Raw genomic sequence first — 18,261 nt, forward strand, 5'->3', positions numbered from 1 at the left:
GTGCAAGGCTAGGCTCTAAGTAGTGTAAAGGCTTCGTTATGACCTCTAGATCACATTCAACATGAAGAGTGTGATGGAGTCTTGCAAACTCAAAACAAACTAGAGAGTTCATATCATGTGGGTAAAGCTGTACAAACTCTGCAGAGTTCTTTAAACTAATCGATTAGCCGTGCTCACGGTCATGAGCGCTTTGGTGATGTGTCATGAGTATAGACTTTATGATTTAAAATGTGAACATGTGACTTGATTTGAAATTGATAAAATGTGTTGAGTTGTGTGAGTGTGATGATATATTATGACTTGTTGTCAAGGATGACAACAAGAGATTGATTATGATGGAATTATGATGAACTTAATGTTAAAACTTAAAACTTGTTTTGTTAATTGAAGCATCAACTCTTTTACAAAAGAATTGCGAAACAAAACTTGCTTTATGCTGAAAATGATCTACATATTGCCTTCCTTTGAATATATGCCTTACATGTAGTATGGTAGGATTGACTTGTGCTTGCCAGTACATTAACTTGTTTAATGTACTGACTCTTGCTGTTGATATAACCTTTTGTTTGCAGGTTTAGTCTTAGTCTTTGAGTGATGCGGGTTCCGATTGCTTCTTCTAGGATGAGAACTTAATGGGGTAAACCCCTAGTCGGTGTGCTTGTGATTGGGTAGTCAAGCTTCCGCTGTTCTCTAATAAGTCTATTTGGCCGGTTGGCCTATGTAATTATTAAGTTATTGTAAGTCTTAAGTTTCTTTCATCTTAGTTGTGTTTGCTATGTATAATCATGCTTAAGATGAAAGTGTGAATCTAGTGCACATCCTGGGAACTAGATTCACATGAGTATGAGTTAGGAATATTTGAGAGGTTGTAGATCTTTAGCCATTTTTGTCAAGTCTCCTGAATGTGTAACACATCTGGTCGCCGCCTTCGAGTGGTTTGACGGGCACATCTCAGGCTGAAGTTGACTGGCAGGCTAAGGGCCCAGCAATGTCTCCAATATTCCTCTCTCGAGGTGTCGGATGTTTCATTATGCTTGTTTGATGACTTGAATTATTCACTTCATCTCTCAAATATAATGGAAGGTCCGGAGAGCCTACGACAATTTGGCACATGGCAACTTGTACATTAAATATGAATACCATCAATTCTTTAATTGGGAGGATACCTATTCTATTAGGCAGTTCGTGATTTCAAAACGCATCCATGGTTCTACCCAAACTGGTGGCTACTCCATCTGAGAAAATATTGATCAGATCCTTTGTTTTGACAAATAGGCAAAGCAGGCCTTTTCTGCTGTAAATGAAAATATTGGGAAACTTGGAAGCCTAAAAAGGACTATATAACGAGCACCTAATCTCAACACACATGTAAGGCTTATTTGTACCCTATGCTATAAAGCTTCAAAGCAATCAAGGAGTTGAGTGAATATTTATTAACACTAGAACAGATACCCTCATCTCAATCGGGCACGGCGTCCGTCACAGGCTAGAAGTCACTGATGTGAAAAGTAATCTCAATCGGGCAAATGGCCGTCACTGATGAACCTATCTCAATCGGGCCCTAATTGAAGCCCGTCACCGATAGCTTTGACCCAGTCTACCAGTCAAACTATAGCCCGTCACAGATGACCTATCTCAATCGGGCCACAAATAGAGCCTGTCACAGATGACTATTAACCTCAATCGGGCCTAAACTAGAGCACGTCACAGATGACACTCATATCAATCGGGCCTAAACTACAGCCCGTCACAGATGTTTGCTGACCTCAATCGGGCCTAAACTACAGCCCGTCACAGATGACTGCTGACCTCAATCGGGCCTAAACTAGAGCCCGTCACATATGACTGCTGACCTCAATCAGGTCTAAACTAGAGCCCGTCACAAATAAACATCATCTCAAGCGGGCATTTAGTTATGGCCCGTCACAGATGAGTATAATCCACAAAAAAAATAAATTTTGTTTTTTTGCTAGCCTTAGGCCTTTGCTAGCCATGCCCGTGCAAAAATGACAGAAACAAACACAGATATCCAATATTCCTAGGTCCCCAGCATCACCCATTCATACATATGCATTCACATACACAGACATCAATATATTTCACACAACCACACATTCACAACCATCTCATATTTCATATCCATTCACATATTTCACATCCATTCAAATATTTATCGTATTTCACCTGCAAAACCGAGTTAATTGGATCAAATATTTATTTAGCAAGTCTTAACATAAACATATGAAATATATACATAAATATAAGCATCACAGTTACATCATCACAGTTGCATAATAAGTGTTCATCATTCTCTAGACATAAAAGTTCAACATTGCTCATCATTTTAGTTTAAGCCTAAACATTCCTTTGGGGTTAATTATTTCGCGGAGGATGAAGCTGGCTATCTCCTCGCGAATCTCCTCAAAGCTGGTAGGCAGAGACTTGGTTATTGTGCCCTACATTGTCATAATTCCAGATTAGTTGATCGATCATATATAAGTACTAAAATGTAGTTAGTCTATCACAATTGAGACCACCGACCTCAAACTCAGCCAAAGTCTTCACCTTTTCTCTGTACAGAAGGCGCATGTTGTGGCACACATGGAATCCGCACTGGTCACCTATTTGTTGCTTCACCGGGAAGTCTTTTTTGTGGATGAGGGTGTCATGTCCTGTCTTCCTGAGGCCTCCTCTTTGCACGTATTGGGTCTACGCTTCATCTATCGCTAGTTGAATTGGGGTCCAATCATATGCGTTCTTACCGAGGGTGTGGGATGTCACCGGGCTTGTACTATATTAATGTCATCGTAAGATTGTGCAGGACGATCTTGAGCAGGAGGGGCTGAAGGAGCAAAGGCGGGTCTCTTTGGCGGACGACCGCCTGGTGCAGTGGTTGGACTCGCTGTAACCCTTATCTCAATGAGGTCCTTGGGCCATTGGATGAAGGTACCACGGGCATTTCCTAGTGAGAGGACCTCGTCGTTCGGTGGGTACCTCAGTGGGAACAGCTCGTATTTGGGCTTAACCGAGTCTACTTGAACTTTTGCACAGTCATGCACTCTTGTCTCTGGGGTCGGCTTGTACGCAAGTCCCTCGGCTGCTGGAACCGTGAAGGTCGGCATCACCCTAACTGTGCAGGTGTAGCTCGTTGGTTCCTGCGATAGATTCATCAATTTCTTTAGAATATTATATATCATATGGATTCGTTAAGCCTTTCATGCATTGTGTACGAAACTTTTACCATTATGTGGTCGACGGCGCTGTCGACCGATGTTGGATTTTCCGCCAACTCAGTTGATGCGCAACTGCTGCGTTTTTGGGTGGGACTTCCTAACTCTTCATGCGCAGCAGCAGCGGCGGCCTGCGGGTTCTGTTGCTCTTCTCGGATCTCTTGCCTAATATTTGCCCTCATCGACTTGAGCTTTTCGTCGAATTCAGATGTCAGCTTCGCTCTGATCGACGCCCGGATCTTGGCTTCAAGGCGTGCATCTTTCTCTGCCTTGATGGAAGTTCGTTTCTTGTACTGCCACGCGTAGTCTGGAAATCTATACTTCCAGGGAACGGAGGACCCAACTCCCCGTGTCCGTCCACGGTGTTCCTTGTTGCCCAACGCTTTCGTGAGGAGGTCATCCTCACGTCTTTGAGAGCTGGCCTCTTGCGAGGCTTGTTGCTCGACAACCAATTCCTTCTGCATTACAATTTAGTGGGGTTAAATAAACTGCAAGATGGGAAACAATGCGAACATCTAGTTTGACTAGACACTTACTATAGCTTCGTACACTCGTTGATCTTCTGCATTTGGCATGAAGATTGTGCCATCAGCATTCTTCTGGTACCTGGCCCTGGCCCAGTTCCTAGCCCGAGGGTGTGGGATATCGCCAAACACGAGCGGTGTGTTCGATTCCTCCGCTTCTTCATCCTCATGCTGCCATTCCTCTTCCTTACCGGCATATCCGGCGGTGCCAAGCCGGTGCGGATGCTGGTTCTTGCTCTGAAGCAAGCGATATGCCTCGCTTCTAGCTATGGACTCGGGGGTCGACTTCTTCACATGGAATTCCTCCCAGACCTGTTCCGTGATCCAAGGAAATTTCTCTGTTGGATCAGGATTCGCCGGGTTGAAGACGAACTCGCCGACTAGCTTACTCTTGAAGTTCTTCCAAGCGTTGCCCATGACCTTAAAAGCAGCCTGCCTGATAAGGTTCTCGTGCTCTACAGGATAATCGAAGCTCTCCTTGAACGCTAGCCAAGCACTATCCTTCTCTGCGGCCGGCACTTGCTTAATGTCATCTTGCAGAATACTTAATTTCTGCCTCCCTATGACCCCGCAGATAGACCTAAATCGGCTCAATATTTTCCTTGGACCTGTCGGCAACCCTACTTGGTTCACTGTCGTTATGCGGAACCGTTCCTTAGGGATTTTGTTCCCTGTCCTAGGAGTACGTGCCCTTGAGGACCCACTAGTTGTCGTCGACATTGGTTCGCCTTGCTGAGACATCGTCTACTTTTTTTTCAAAATAACGAAAATACAGAATTCAATGCTTCAATGGCTTAGAATCCAAAGTTCTAAAATCACTTATTCACATAAATAAACTAAATTGCACGTCTCACAAATCTAATAAACTGAATTGAATATCACATATAAATAAATTAAACATTTCATCTATTCATCTATTCATCCACATCCATTTCTAATCATCTATTCATCCACATTCATCTATCCATAAACATTCATCTATTCAAACACATTCATCTAATCATCTATTCATCCACATGTAAAATGAATTGAATATCACATATAAATAAATTAAATATTTCATCTATTCATCCACATTCCTCTCTAATCATCTATTCATCCACATTCATCTATCCATACACATGCAAGTATTCAAACACATTCATCTAATCATTTATTCATCACATTCATCAATCGAACCACATTCATCTATTCATCATTCATGCGCGATGGAGGACTCACCTGGGCATCGGCGCCGGGCTCGGTGGAGGCGGCAGGCTCGGTGGCGGCGGCGGGCTCGGTGGAGGGCGTCGCCGAGGTCGTTGGTGGCTGCGCCAGGCTCGGTGGAGGCGGCATCGGGCGTCGGAGGCTCGGTGGAGGCGGCGGCCTCGGGCTCAGCGAGGGAGGAGTCGGCGAAGGAGGAGTTGGCGGCGGCGGATAGTCTCGATGGCGGCGGCGCCGGGCTCGGTAGAGGGCGTTGCCGGGGTCGGTGGAGGCGGCGGCGTGCTCGGTGGAGGTGGCGTCGGTCGTCGGAGAGGAGGAGGCGACGACGATGAGGAAGGATGTCACCGGGCTCGGTGGGGGTTGTCGGTGAGGAGGCGGCGGCAGTTCGAATGGAGGGCGGAGGAGGCTCGATGGCGGTGACCGCGGGCTCGATGGCGACGGCGGCGGGCTCGGCAATGGAGGACGACGGCGGTGCTAGGGTTCTAAGGAGGCGGGAACTGTAGCGGGACTTAGAAAAATTTTAGATCCGATCTGAGAAACCCTAGTTATAGTATAGTGATGAGTCATCTCAATCGGGCATTGCCGTAGGGCCCATCACAGATGACTCATCGGTGACGGGCTCCATACTAATGCCCGATTGAGATGACATTTAGGCCCGTCACGGATGACTCATCTTCGACGGGCCCTACGACAATGCACGATAAAGATAGATTAATCTCTATCGGGCTTAAACTAAGGCCCGTCACCGATGACTATTTTCCATTTTTCCCATCAATTCTTTATATTTGTGAGTGCAAAATATATAGCTGCTATATAATAATTCAATTTATTAGTCATAATACATTTTCAGATAGTAAATGATTTGAAATTGAAATATGGTCAACAACAAAATTGTAGAGCCTTTCAAGAGCTACAACTTTTATTTTGGTCATTTGTCTATATAACTTTGTTTCCAACAGCTTAAAATTGATTTTGAAAATATGACAAATTAAAACAGCTTTTGTAAATAGTAAATGATTTCAAATGAGAAAGGCAATAACAAAAAAGTTGATCCTCTCATCAAGATCTACAACTTTTATTTTGGTCATTTGTCTCTATAACTTTGTTTCCAACAGCCTGAAATTGAATTTGAATATATGACAAATGTAAACAACATTTGTAAATACTAAATGATTTCAAATGGAAAAGCCATAAACAGCAAAGTTGTACAACTTATCAAGATCTACAACTTTTATGTTGGTCACTTCTTTATCCAACAAAGTGATAGTACTAATGTTTATAAAATTGACATATCTGTGTTGTGTTGATGTTTATAAACCAGATGAGAGAAATGTGATTTTTTGAATAATATAACTATCACTTTGTCGGATGAAGAAGCGACCAAAATAAAAGTTGTAGATCTTGATAAGTTGTACAACTTTGCTGTTTATGGCTTTTCCATTTGAAATCATTTAGTATTTACAAATGCTGTTTAGATTTGTCATATATTCAAATTCAATTTCAAACTGTTTGGAAAAAAGTTATATAGAAGAATGACTAAAATAAAAGTTGTAGATATTGATGAGAGGATCAACTTTGTTGTTGACCATATTTCCATTTGAAATCATTTAGTATTTACAAATGCCGTTTAAATTTGTCATATATTCAAATTCAATTTCAAACTGTTGAGAAAAAAGTTATATAGAAAAATGACCAAAATAAAAGTTGTAGCTCTTGAAAGGCTCTACAATTTTGTTGTTGACCATATTTCGATTTGAAATCATTTACTATCCGAAAATGTATTATGACTAATAAAATAAATTATTATACAGCAGCTATATATTTTGTACTCACAAATACAAATACTTGAAATGGAAAAATAATCATCGGTGACGGGCGTTAGTTATAGCCCGATAGAGATTAGTCTATCTCAATCGGGCATTACCCTATGGCCGATCACAGATGAGTCATCAGTGACGGGCCTGATTGTCATCTCAATCGGGCATTAGTATGCACCCCGTCACCGATGAGTCATCAGTGACGGGCCCTACGGTAATGCCCGATAGAGATAGATTAATCTCTATCAGGCTTAAACTAAGGCCCATCACCGATGACTATTTTTCCATTTTTTCCATTTAAAGTATTTGTATTTGTGAGTGCAAAATATATAGCTGGTGTGTAATAATTTATTTTATTAGTCATAACACATTTTAGGATAGTAAATGATTTCAAATATAAATATGGTCAACAACAAACTTGTAGAGCCTTTCAAGATCTACAACTTTTATTTTGGTCATTTTTCTATATAACTTTTTTCCCAATAGTTTGAAATTGAATTTGAATATATGACAAATTTAAACGGCATTTGTAAATATTAAATGATTTCAAATGGAAAAGCCATAAACAGCAAAGTCGTAGAGCCTTTCAAGATCTACAACTTTTATTTTGGTTACTTTTATGTATAACTATATTCCCAATAGCATGAAATTCAATTTGAATATTTGAAATATTTAAACAACATTTGTAATAAAACAAAATTAGCCATATAAATGAGTACACATATCAAGTCTTTGTAATAAAACAAAATACTTCATTCATTACAATAGATAAGTACAAATGCATCGGTCACAAGGTTATACCTTCCGTATGATCTGAACGAGCATATGCCGCAGGCTCTTGGGGATCATCGTCAAGGTCAATGTGAGGTCTTACATGAAGATTCTGGTTGTATTCTTCTTCATCGACGACGTTGTCAACTCCTACAATTCGGCGCTTGCCATCCCTCACGATGTGCATCTTCTTGTTTGAAGGGTCTTTTATGTAGAATATCTACTCGACCTGTTTTGCAAGTACAAATGGTTCATCGGCGTATCCCACCCTTTTATGTAGAATATCTACTCTACCTGTCTCTGCATCTCATATGGGTTGGAGTTCACTACGAATATTCATGTCCTGTAGATCAAGGTGCGTGTTCAACCCGTCCTTTATCTTCCCAGGAATATTCAACATCAGGCCAACCAAACTCTCACACACATTCTTTTCTACGTGCATGAGATCAATGCAATGACGGACATCAAGATCTTTCCAGTAAGGTAGCCACCAAAATAAGGATTTTTTCTTCCACATACCCTTCTCCTTTGTCTTGCCACGTTTTCTTTTCTTCCCAAACTCATTGCTTATGTCCTTAACCATATTGTTGACCTCATCTCCGGACAAATCTTTGGGAGCAGGCTGAAGTTCTCTCTTACCATTAAAAATTTTCTTCTTTCTTCTAAATGTGTGACGTAGCAGGAGCCACCTCCGATGACCCATGTATACCATCTTTCGTGATTTCTTCAGCCACCGGCTTCGTGTATGTTCCTTGCAATCGGAGCATGCCTTCTTTCCTTTTATAGTTTGTCCGGAAAGATTACCGAGTGCAGGGTAGTCATTAATGGTGCAGAACAATAGAACTCTTAGCTTGAAGTTCTCCTGACCATATGCATCCCAAGTTTCCACATCTTCTTTCCAAAGAATCTCAAGATCATTGATAACAGGTTCTAGGAATACATCGATATCATTGCCGGGTTGCCTCGGACCTTGGATTAACAAGTACAACATAATATATTTCCGTTTAAAGCATAACCATGGCGGGAGGTTATAGTTCGCAATAAGAACTGGCCAAGTGCTGTGAGTACTACTCATGTCACCGAAAGGATTCATGCCATCCGTACACAGACATATCCTCATGTTTCTAGGGTCGGCAGCAAAGTCTTTGTATTTTCGATCGATATTCCTCCATTCAATCGAATCCACTGGGTGTCTAAGCATACCGTCATTCCTTCTCTCCGTGGCGTGCCAATGTACTAACTTCGCTTCGTTCGGGTTGGCAAAGATTCTCTTGAAACGATCAATGATAGGTAGATACCACACAACCTTTGCCGGACCACCCCTCTTTGACTTCTTTCCTTCGTCAGCACTTTTCTTTCACTTGTATCAAGAAGCCTTGCAGACAGGACAAGCATCCAAGTCCGCATATTGCTTGTGTTACAATATGCAGTCATTTGGACAAGCGTGAATTCTACGGACCTCTAACCCCAGTGGACACAAAACCTGCTTTGCTTCGTATGTCGTCTCGGGCAATGTGTTCTCAGCAGGAAGCATAGCCTTCAAAATTCCTAAAAGATCTGTGAAACTTTTGTCTGTCAATCCACTACTTGCCTTCAGCTTCATTAGGTCCAAGGTAACTGACAACTTAGTGTGATTTGCTTTGCATCCAGCATACAGAGGCGTCTCGGAATCACTGACCAACCTACTGAACTTCATGGAATCTCTCTCGTTCTGGGCTGGGTCCTCAAGGTCACGTAATATGTCTTGCAGTAGATCGTAATCCACATCAACCGTTTCACCGCCCAATGGAGAAGGTATAAACATGTCATGCTCATCTTCATCTTCCTGATTATGCGCACCACTTCTGTCTGTTGCTGCTCCACTTCCTAATTCTAGCTCTCCATGCTTCACCCAACATGTATAGCCGTCCATGAATCCTCGTTGTATCAGATGACCATGTACATCCTCTCCGCTATCAAACATATTCTCATTCTTGCAATCTACACATGGACAACACATGTAATCACTGTTTCTTCTTTTCCGATCCTCCTCCACGGCGTTCATAAAATTTATTACGCCCTTTCTGTACTCCGTAGAATGACGTTTCAAATTTTTCGCATACACCCAACTTCGATCAATTGCTACAAAATAAAAAAAACAAATCAGAGGCATATCTTATAAGATCAGTATTGCAAAAGTAAGACGTGATGAAATTGCTCAATTAATGATTAATATTACTCACTTGATTGCTCCATTTTGATCACTTTTGGGAATTTTTTGTTTTCCTTGGAAAAAAGACAAAAAAATCGCCCCCTGCAGCCTCCCACCAAAATAGTGAACAGTGGGATACAGTTACACTAGGTGGAGGGGGGTATTTATACTGTGCAACAAATATCTGTAACGGTCCTAAAACAATCAACCATGACGGACATACAAGTAATCTCTATCGGGCCTTAATAAAAGACCGTCAAAGAAGAGTGTCATCTATGACGGGCATTAAACTTATCTCAATCGGGCCTCTGGTTGGTGCCCGTCACAGATGACAGTCATTTGTGACGGGCTTCTTTTAGGGCCCAATTGAGATATGGAACCCTCATCTCAATCGGGCCTCAATTATGGCCCGTCACAGATAAGTGTCATCCGTGACGGGTTTTAGTTTTATGCCGATCTATCATGGCTGTGCGACCATATCTCAATCGGGCGAAACTTCGGCCCGATTGAGATTACTTCCTCCCGCAAATTCCTGTCTTGTTAGGGGCCATCACAAATGGAAGGATCTGTACTAGTGTAATCTACTCGCTACCCAAGTATTGGATGATCTCATGCATGATGCATCAACAGACCTACCACTTGGTATATACTAAATTCTATGACCAACTATCTACTGAATCCCTACATTTACAAAACTACCAACATCAAAACTCAAAAGAGCAATACAAAATCAGTATATCAGTCAACAAGGGCAATCTTTCATTACATCAACAATCATATTCAGCACATGGCAACTTATACATTGAATATGAATATCATCAATTTCCTTCAGCAAAGCACCAGATGAAGTACTGGTCGGCCGGCGGATTGATGGACGAGGCGGCGCAGAGGAGCAGCCTGCCACCGCCGCCGGCGCGGAGGGAGAAACTAGCACCTACCGACGGTGGTGGCGTGGAGGGAGCAGCCTTGGCTCGGATGGGTGGTGCATGGTGGTGGGCATCGCTGCTGGCAAATGGATGGACGTACGGGCGGCGACGAGATGGAAGGACAGGACAGCGCCGGCCGGGATGGATGCACCGGCGGCGCGCGGGAAGAAAATGGGCCCACGCGCCAAAAGCTGACGTTAGTGATGCGGTTCTACCAAACGCATCACTTGTATAGGGTTACCCGAGGTAGAGACGCGGATCGTAATAACGCGTCACTAATATTATCCACAATAGTGACGCGGATTGTAAAACTGCGACTCTGGTATATGCTCATACTATACCCATCTCTGGAAGACCCACATGTCAGAGACGCGTCTCAACAAGAGCCGTCACTATGTCAACTCCAGTGATGCGTTTTGTGGAGACACATCTGTGATATGCCTCCCCTGGGCTGGCATATGACCGGGGTGAACTAATTAGTGACGCGTCTTGTACCGATACGTCACTGAAGTCATATTTGAGACGTGTGACAAATTCGCGTCACTAAATTGTGTCTTCTTTATTGGGTTTTGACGTAGTGGTATGTGAGAGGAGTTTCATCACCATGAAACTCCTTTGGCTCAGTTACCTAGTTTCTGGTCTAGGTAACCGTGTAGTGAAACTGTGCAGTGAGACTGGCCTTAATTGATAGAGCACCGTTTATTTCCAACTTGGAAACCATTGCGGCAGGCAGGCTATGTACACAAATGCCAGCTTGTGCATGTCCTCCCTGTGCGAACGCGCACCGTACGTCGTCGTGCCCGCAGTACCGTGGCATCATATCAAACAGTGAGTTATTGACGCAAAAATCAGGCGATGATTGTTCACGTAAGCATCACGCGACATAGGTTCGGGGTCAGAGGTTTGCTTCACTCCAATGATGAGCCTGCAAATCTTGAGGTTCGGGGCATAACAGTCAATTTGACCTGTAATTGACAAGGGATAAAGAGTGTAAAATTCACAGATCGGCTATGATTCCGAACTGTCTTCGAAAATTATATCGGCTAGAATCAGCCGATGCGTAGTTTAAAGTCCAAATCCAAGTCTAGATCGGCTATGCGCTTAAAAGCTTTGAAGCCGATGAGAAGCTCGTAAGTGGACTGGATAAATTGTGATAAAAGCTAAAGCTTAAAAAATTTAAATAATTAATCTATTAAGATTTAACAAATATCGATAACTTGGTGAACGTATGGATAAAACAGAGCAAAGAAAGCCTATAAGACAACTTTGATTGGCAGGACAGACACGTTCGATAAATTGTGTAACAACTAGATCAAGACAAAACGATGCGTTTAAGCCCTAAATCTAGTATATACGATAACTCTTAGGAGAAACTAGATCAAACTACAGCGATACACCCGGAAGTTTAAATCTAGATGCACCAGATAAAAGCGGAACTTACAGGCAAGCCGGAGATCAAGATGATGCAGCCCTGCTTAACTTGAAAGAACTCGTTGATGAACTACTAAAACTAGGGTTTGAAAATAAATTGCAATGAAAAGTAAGAACTTGTTTGTTTGATTGGTAGGTAAAGACTTTTTACAAAGCCATCAGGCTATTATTTATAGTTTAAACTAAAGACTCCTTGTCGACTACGACTTACAAAACTTGACCGAAAAGGAATTACAATTTCCTAAAATAAAGACTCTCCTAATACAAGCCGAACTCTTCGTGGCCCCACAATGCCATACGTCGACTAATCCTTCAGTCCTTTACTGGCTACACGCTACGTCGGCTCCATCGGCTGCATGCTTCATCGGCCTCAGCAGTTTTATTGGCTATGTCAGCTTCATCGGCTTGCTCCATCTTTGACTACATTTTGACCAGTTTGATGTAAAAAAGGTGTCAGCACATGCCCCCCAATTTCGGAATAAAATATGGATTTGTTCCGAAATTCTTTCAAGTCATGATTGCACCCTTTCCTCAATTCTTGCGCCACACAGCGATTGGTCTCTTGTGTCTTGCACAAACGACGCCTCGAAAATCGAGCCTTATCTCCCACCGCAAGCCTATAAAGCCCCACTCGACTGCCCCCTTTCTTCTTCCTTCACTTTCGCCATTTCCAAACAGAGCCCGCTCTCAAGATCCCATCTGCCCAAGTTCAAGAACTCCTCCTCAAGAACAAGATTTTTACCGCAGCAAGCTTCTCTAGTCGACTCTCATGGCTTCCATCAGGACAATCCCCGAATCCATTTCCCATCCTCTCATCTTCTTTACTCATCTTCCGCCATTTTTCTGATTTCAAGCTTTTCTTTCCTCTTTTCTGTTTTTTCATCTAGAATCTGAGAGATAGGATTATCATCGCTTTGGAAGATAGACCTGGCCTAGTATGTTTAGGACCGATGGGCGATCTAGACCCCACAGATCCGATTAATCTAGAAATAGGTCGTCTGCCCTTCAAACATGCAAATTTGGATCTATCACGGTGGTCAAATGCCTTCAGATCTTGGCCAAGCCCCATTCCTGGATGGAGGAACTGGTACCTCCGCGTCTCTGAAGCTAAGAGTACCATATGGGAAGTTTATGATATAAACCAGTGCATTAACTTTTCCCTCTTCAACATGGCCAAAAATGAATCAATGTTAATAGTTGCTGCCCACTTCTGGTCTGACGCCATGAACGCCTTTCTCTTTGGACGTGGGTCGATGACTCCAACCTTGATAGATGTCATCATGCTAACATCACTTAACATATCGGCTCTGGACAATCCTTTCCACCTCATGACCAAACCCACTTATCAACTGAAAACCAAGGACGCCGGAGGTTGGAAAGGTTACATGGCTCACCACATGAAGACAAGCACCGTCACTGATAGGGATCACGTTGCATTCCTCAACATGTGGCTAGAACGCTTCATATACTGTGGAAAAACTGTCGGCCCGACCACAAATCCCCAGGCGATAACAGAAGCACTTGTGTCTGGCCACTCCATCCCTCTGGGCAAGCATCTGCTAGGCTCAGTATATTCGTTGTTGCACAATGTATCGGCTAAGCTAGCTACTGGTCAGCCGATCACCAATCCTGGAGGACCTTGGTGGTTGATCAACTTATGGCTCAATCTTTATATGCACAAGACTCTCCAGCAAGACCCCACTTCTATGAGTTTCTGTCACACCCTGAAAATTTCTATTTTGATTTGCGAAATTGAAAATTCGGGATAATCAAAAATCTTCTCCAAAATCAGTCATGCTGGATTTTATTGGATTTTATCTCCCATTTTTCGGTTGCGCTTGGACCACGAGGACAGAAATCTAGGGACAAATTTATTTAGATTCAAATATTATTTGTTAAGAGAACCATGATTATGAAATATATTAATTAAGAAAATATTTAAAAAATACTATTTATCTTTCTGAAACCCCTTTTCGGTGAAATAAAACCTATTTGATGTATTTGATGTATAAACAAAAATAAATACTAAATATTTAGAAAACATACTTTGAGAGATATTTCCTCGAGAAAACTATTTTTACAAATGAGGGCTAATATTAGTTAACTTCTGAAAACCCTATTTTGAAATTATAAGTGTTTGGAAATTATTTTACAATGAAAGACAAGAAGGAATTTACTAGGAAAACTCAATTTACGAACTAAAATCTTAAAAGAATTTTATTTCAAAAGAACTCACGGAAAAATCTTAGCTTTCCTCCTTGAAAGGCCAAGCCGACCCACATAATGGGACTTGTGTTATTTGTGTGCATTCATATGTTTGTACCAAAGATCTCAGTTAATCCATCAATCCTTGTGAAATCCCTCCTATGTCCTCTCAACTCTCTATCCGTCCTGTCCTTGAATCGTTGGAATACCGCAGTCAAATCATTCCTCCTAAAGGATGTCCTTCGATCGACGTCCTTCCCTTTTGCTAAGCGCTTCGATGATAAGCTAATCGAAGTCCTGGAACATGTTCTTTTGCCGCAACATCATTTCTTTTCCCCAACCCTTGGAACCTTGCGATTGAATCGAGACCTGCTTCGTCTCTTCAACTTGGCCTCCCTCGGATCCCCTCCTTTCCTAGTTTCATGCTACTCAAAAGTCCTTGAGTGCGGCTTTCGCTTAAAACCCTAAAGTCGTTCGGCATATTTAATTGTCGTACGTAATTCTTTGATCCTCCACCCTATATCAACTTTTGAATCCTGCCACAACGTATGGGTTTGTGTGCCATACGCCGCTCCTAATCCTATCATTGATATCATCCCTACCTTTGGAGCTCTACTGCGTCCGATGGATTTGTATGCCAAGCATCGTTCTAAAATCCGTCGATATAGCGGTCCTTTCATTCAAGCGGTTGCCAAGAAAACCTAAGTTAAATACTTGGGCAACTGAGAGGCCGATTCGAATCCAATCCAAATACCCAAAATTAAACAGTCCGTGCACAATCCCAAATCTCGGCTCAAAGTCACTTGTCCAATTATACAGTCCATTTACAACCATACAATCCATTACATGTTTACAGGCAATCTACAAATTCCAATTTCAAGTCCCAGTTACAAATTCCTTGTTATAGTCATTCAAATACTCCTATTGCTTGGGCTTTCCTGTTCTCAGCCAACCCAACAGCTCATTACAGCATAAGTCCGTTCTGCGTCCCCTGCCCCATTGTAGCCGAGTCTTCTTCCCCTCCTTCCTTGCCTCAGTCGGCCAGGCCGACACGCCGCCCGCCACGTGGTCGGCAAAATGCCGAGCCGAGCAAGGCTGGCGCACCAGGTCACCGAGCCACCGCGACGTGCCGCACCGCTCCTCCTCCTTGCGTGCGCCGCATTGCGCTCCCGCGCTGAGTCGCACCGCACACCGTGTCGCGCCGCACCACGCGGCAGCACGAGCAGTGTCGTGCGCCGCCCCGAACTAACGTTCAACGCACGCACGCCGGGGAGGGATTTTGTACTTTATGCCATCTTCCCCAACGCCTCATTCCCAAATGCCATCCTCCTGAACATCCTCGCTAATTTGCCATTGACCCCACAAAACGGTTGATTCTATGCCATTTTCTTCCCATTTTGACGCCACATCAACAGCGGACGTGGAATCTCGATGGTGAATTGGCCGTCTTGCCCCTGTGGTGTGTGGACACATGAAAGCAACACAGAATAAAGCAGGAATTTTGGATCTTACCACGATGGCCACTCAGACGGAACCATGCCTCCTTCTCAACAAACCCTAGACTATCAGATCTTAAAAAAAAACAAGTGAATCCGGAGAAAAAAGTGAGGGAAACAGATGCCAAACTAAACCAAAAGAGGGGAAGATGGTGGATCTATCGATCTCCTACCTGGGATTGCTGTCACGGTTTGGCCGCCGTCGCTGCTCGGTGGATTCGTAAGCGGCTGCTCATGTTTTTTAGGGGAGGCGGAGTGAAACGACGAAGAAACAACGCCTTTTTCTGTCCACGCGCGCCAAGGGGCAAGATGGACATTTCACCATCCGAATTCCACGTCTGCCGGTGTGGTGGCGTTAAAATTAGAGGAAAATGGCATAGAAACAACAGTTTTGTGGGGCCCAGTGGCAAATTAGCGAGGATGTTCAGGAGGGTGGCATTTAGGAATGAGGCGTTGGAGAAGATGGCATAAAGTCCAAAATCCCCGCCGGGGAGCCGCACTGGCGCAGCCCCTCCTACGCCATGCACCCAGTCCACATAATCTCTGCCCCAAACACCAAAAGCACAGTGAGGATGGTTCACGCCGAATAGAAGAGCCGAGTCCACACCGAAAAGGGGAGAGCTAGTTCTCTAATCTCAGAGGCGAAGCTTACCCTGTACTTCCTCCGTAAAAAAAAAAACAAACCCTAGATTTATATGTCCAACGTTTAGCTGTCCGTCTTACTTGAATTTTTTTATAATTAGTATTTTCATTGTTGTTAAATGATAACACATGATTAATACTTTATGCGTGACTTGTCTTTTTAATTTTTTTCATATTCTTTTCAAATTTTCAAATGAAGGTTAAACGTTACATAATGAAATCCAGGGTTTTTTTTCTTGGACGGAGTAAGCCTTACCCTGTGGATGTCGGCATCTCATCGCCGTCCATCCCATCCACCGCCGACACGTGCTCCACTGTGTCGATGTCGACGCCCGGGCCCACGCCGCCGCCGTCCAAGCAATGGGCGCGCGCCACATCACCTCTGCCTTCCCCTTTCCTTCCCCCTCGAAGCCATCCGCATCACCAAGCAAATCAATGGCTAGAGAAGCCGCCTCACTCCACCATCCTCCACTGTCGCCACTCCAATCCCCGCCGCCACCTTCGTATCATCACCCGTCGGCTAGGGCGCACGGACGAGCAGCTTGTGGGCGCCACGCCGCTCGGACCCGTGTGCCACGGGCCACAGCCGCTTCGCCACAACCTCGTCGGCCATCGCTTTGCCGCCACACTCCTCCACTTCCCATCGCCGCCTCGACCTCCGCTCGGCCGAAGGACCCTCGGGGCCGGTGCCGCCGCACACAGCCACATCGGCCACGTGAGCAGCTCCCGCGAACGCCTCCATCACCGCCCATCCGAGGGGCTACTGCAACCTCCGCCGCCATCGTCACCTTGATCTGGGTCACCGCCGCTCCGAGTGGAGTACCGCCTGCCGCAAGCGCCGCCCCGCGCGCGGCCAAGTCATCCCGCACGCCTCCGCCCTTGCGCGTGGCGGCGTCACCGTGCCGGGACGAACGCCGTCACCAGGTCGCCGACCACGGACACGGCCTCCTCTTGCCGTCTCCCTGATCTCCACCGCCCTCCCTCCACCACGCTGGCCGGCCGGAGCTCAGCCGGGCACAGCCCCGCCGACAGCGCCGAGGCAGTCTCCTCCTCGTGCCGCCACCTCCTCTTCTCCGCCGTCGCCGTCGTCCCTGGCTCCCGGACGCCGGCCGTGCCGCCGCGCCAAGCGCCGAGCGCCGTCGTGCCGCCTCTTGCCACGCCGCCCAGCCCGAGCAGCCAGCGCCCCAGCCTCCCTTTCCCCACCGGCGCTGCTCCCTTATTCCACTCTCTTCCCCCCATCGCCGTCCCGTTCCGACTGCCGTCGTTGGCGTCTTCCTCTCAGGCACGCGTGAAGAGGCAGAGGAGAGACCGAGAGAGAGATGTGACGAGAAACCGAGAGTACTCCCTCCGTCCCATAATATGAATTTTGAGTTTTTTTTTTGTTACTTGTAATGTTTGAACACTCGTCTTATTTAAAAAATTTATACAAATATAAAAAATAAAAAGTAAATAATAATTCTAAAAAAGTAAATAATAATTCTAAAATTTTTTGAATAAGACGAGTGGTCAAACACTATAAGCAAAAACTTACGGAGGGAGTAGTAGATAAGAAAGAGAGAGAAGGAATACGAAAGAAAAGAAAAAGGAAAAGGGGGCCGTGGGACCCACCTGTTTGACCCCTTGGAAACCTTTGGCCACCCAAAAAGTCTATATCACCTCCCCAACTTCCTGAATTTTTTCATTTTTAAATTTATTTTTTAATACTTACAGAAATATTATATTAGCGAAAAGATTTAAAAAATAAACCCTGCCGCCCTCCATTTGGGCGGCAAGCTGACGTGGCACACAGGACGGTCATTTTGGGGGACTGCGAATTTTGCACGTG

At 44.4% G+C, this 18,261-nt stretch overlaps 1 long non-coding RNA gene across 1 annotated transcript; it reads right to left on the reverse strand.

Moving 5' to 3' along the window:
* Positions 1 to 15,682: 15,682 nt before the first annotated feature.
* Positions 15,683 to 16,865, reverse strand: LOC9268502 (uncharacterized). Its single transcript, XR_001541053.3, has 2 exons — positions 16,693 to 16,865; positions 15,683 to 16,337 (listed from the first exon to the last, which is right to left on the reverse strand). It is a non-coding gene; the product is annotated as an uncharacterized lncRNA (long non-coding RNA).
* Between the last annotated feature and the right edge of the window lie 1,396 nt (positions 16,866 to 18,261).

The sequence above is a fragment of the Oryza sativa genome, chromosome 11 (assembly GCF_034140825.1).
Source record: "Oryza sativa Japonica Group chromosome 11, ASM3414082v1".
Taxonomy (NCBI): domain Eukaryota; kingdom Viridiplantae; phylum Streptophyta; class Magnoliopsida; order Poales; family Poaceae; genus Oryza; species Oryza sativa.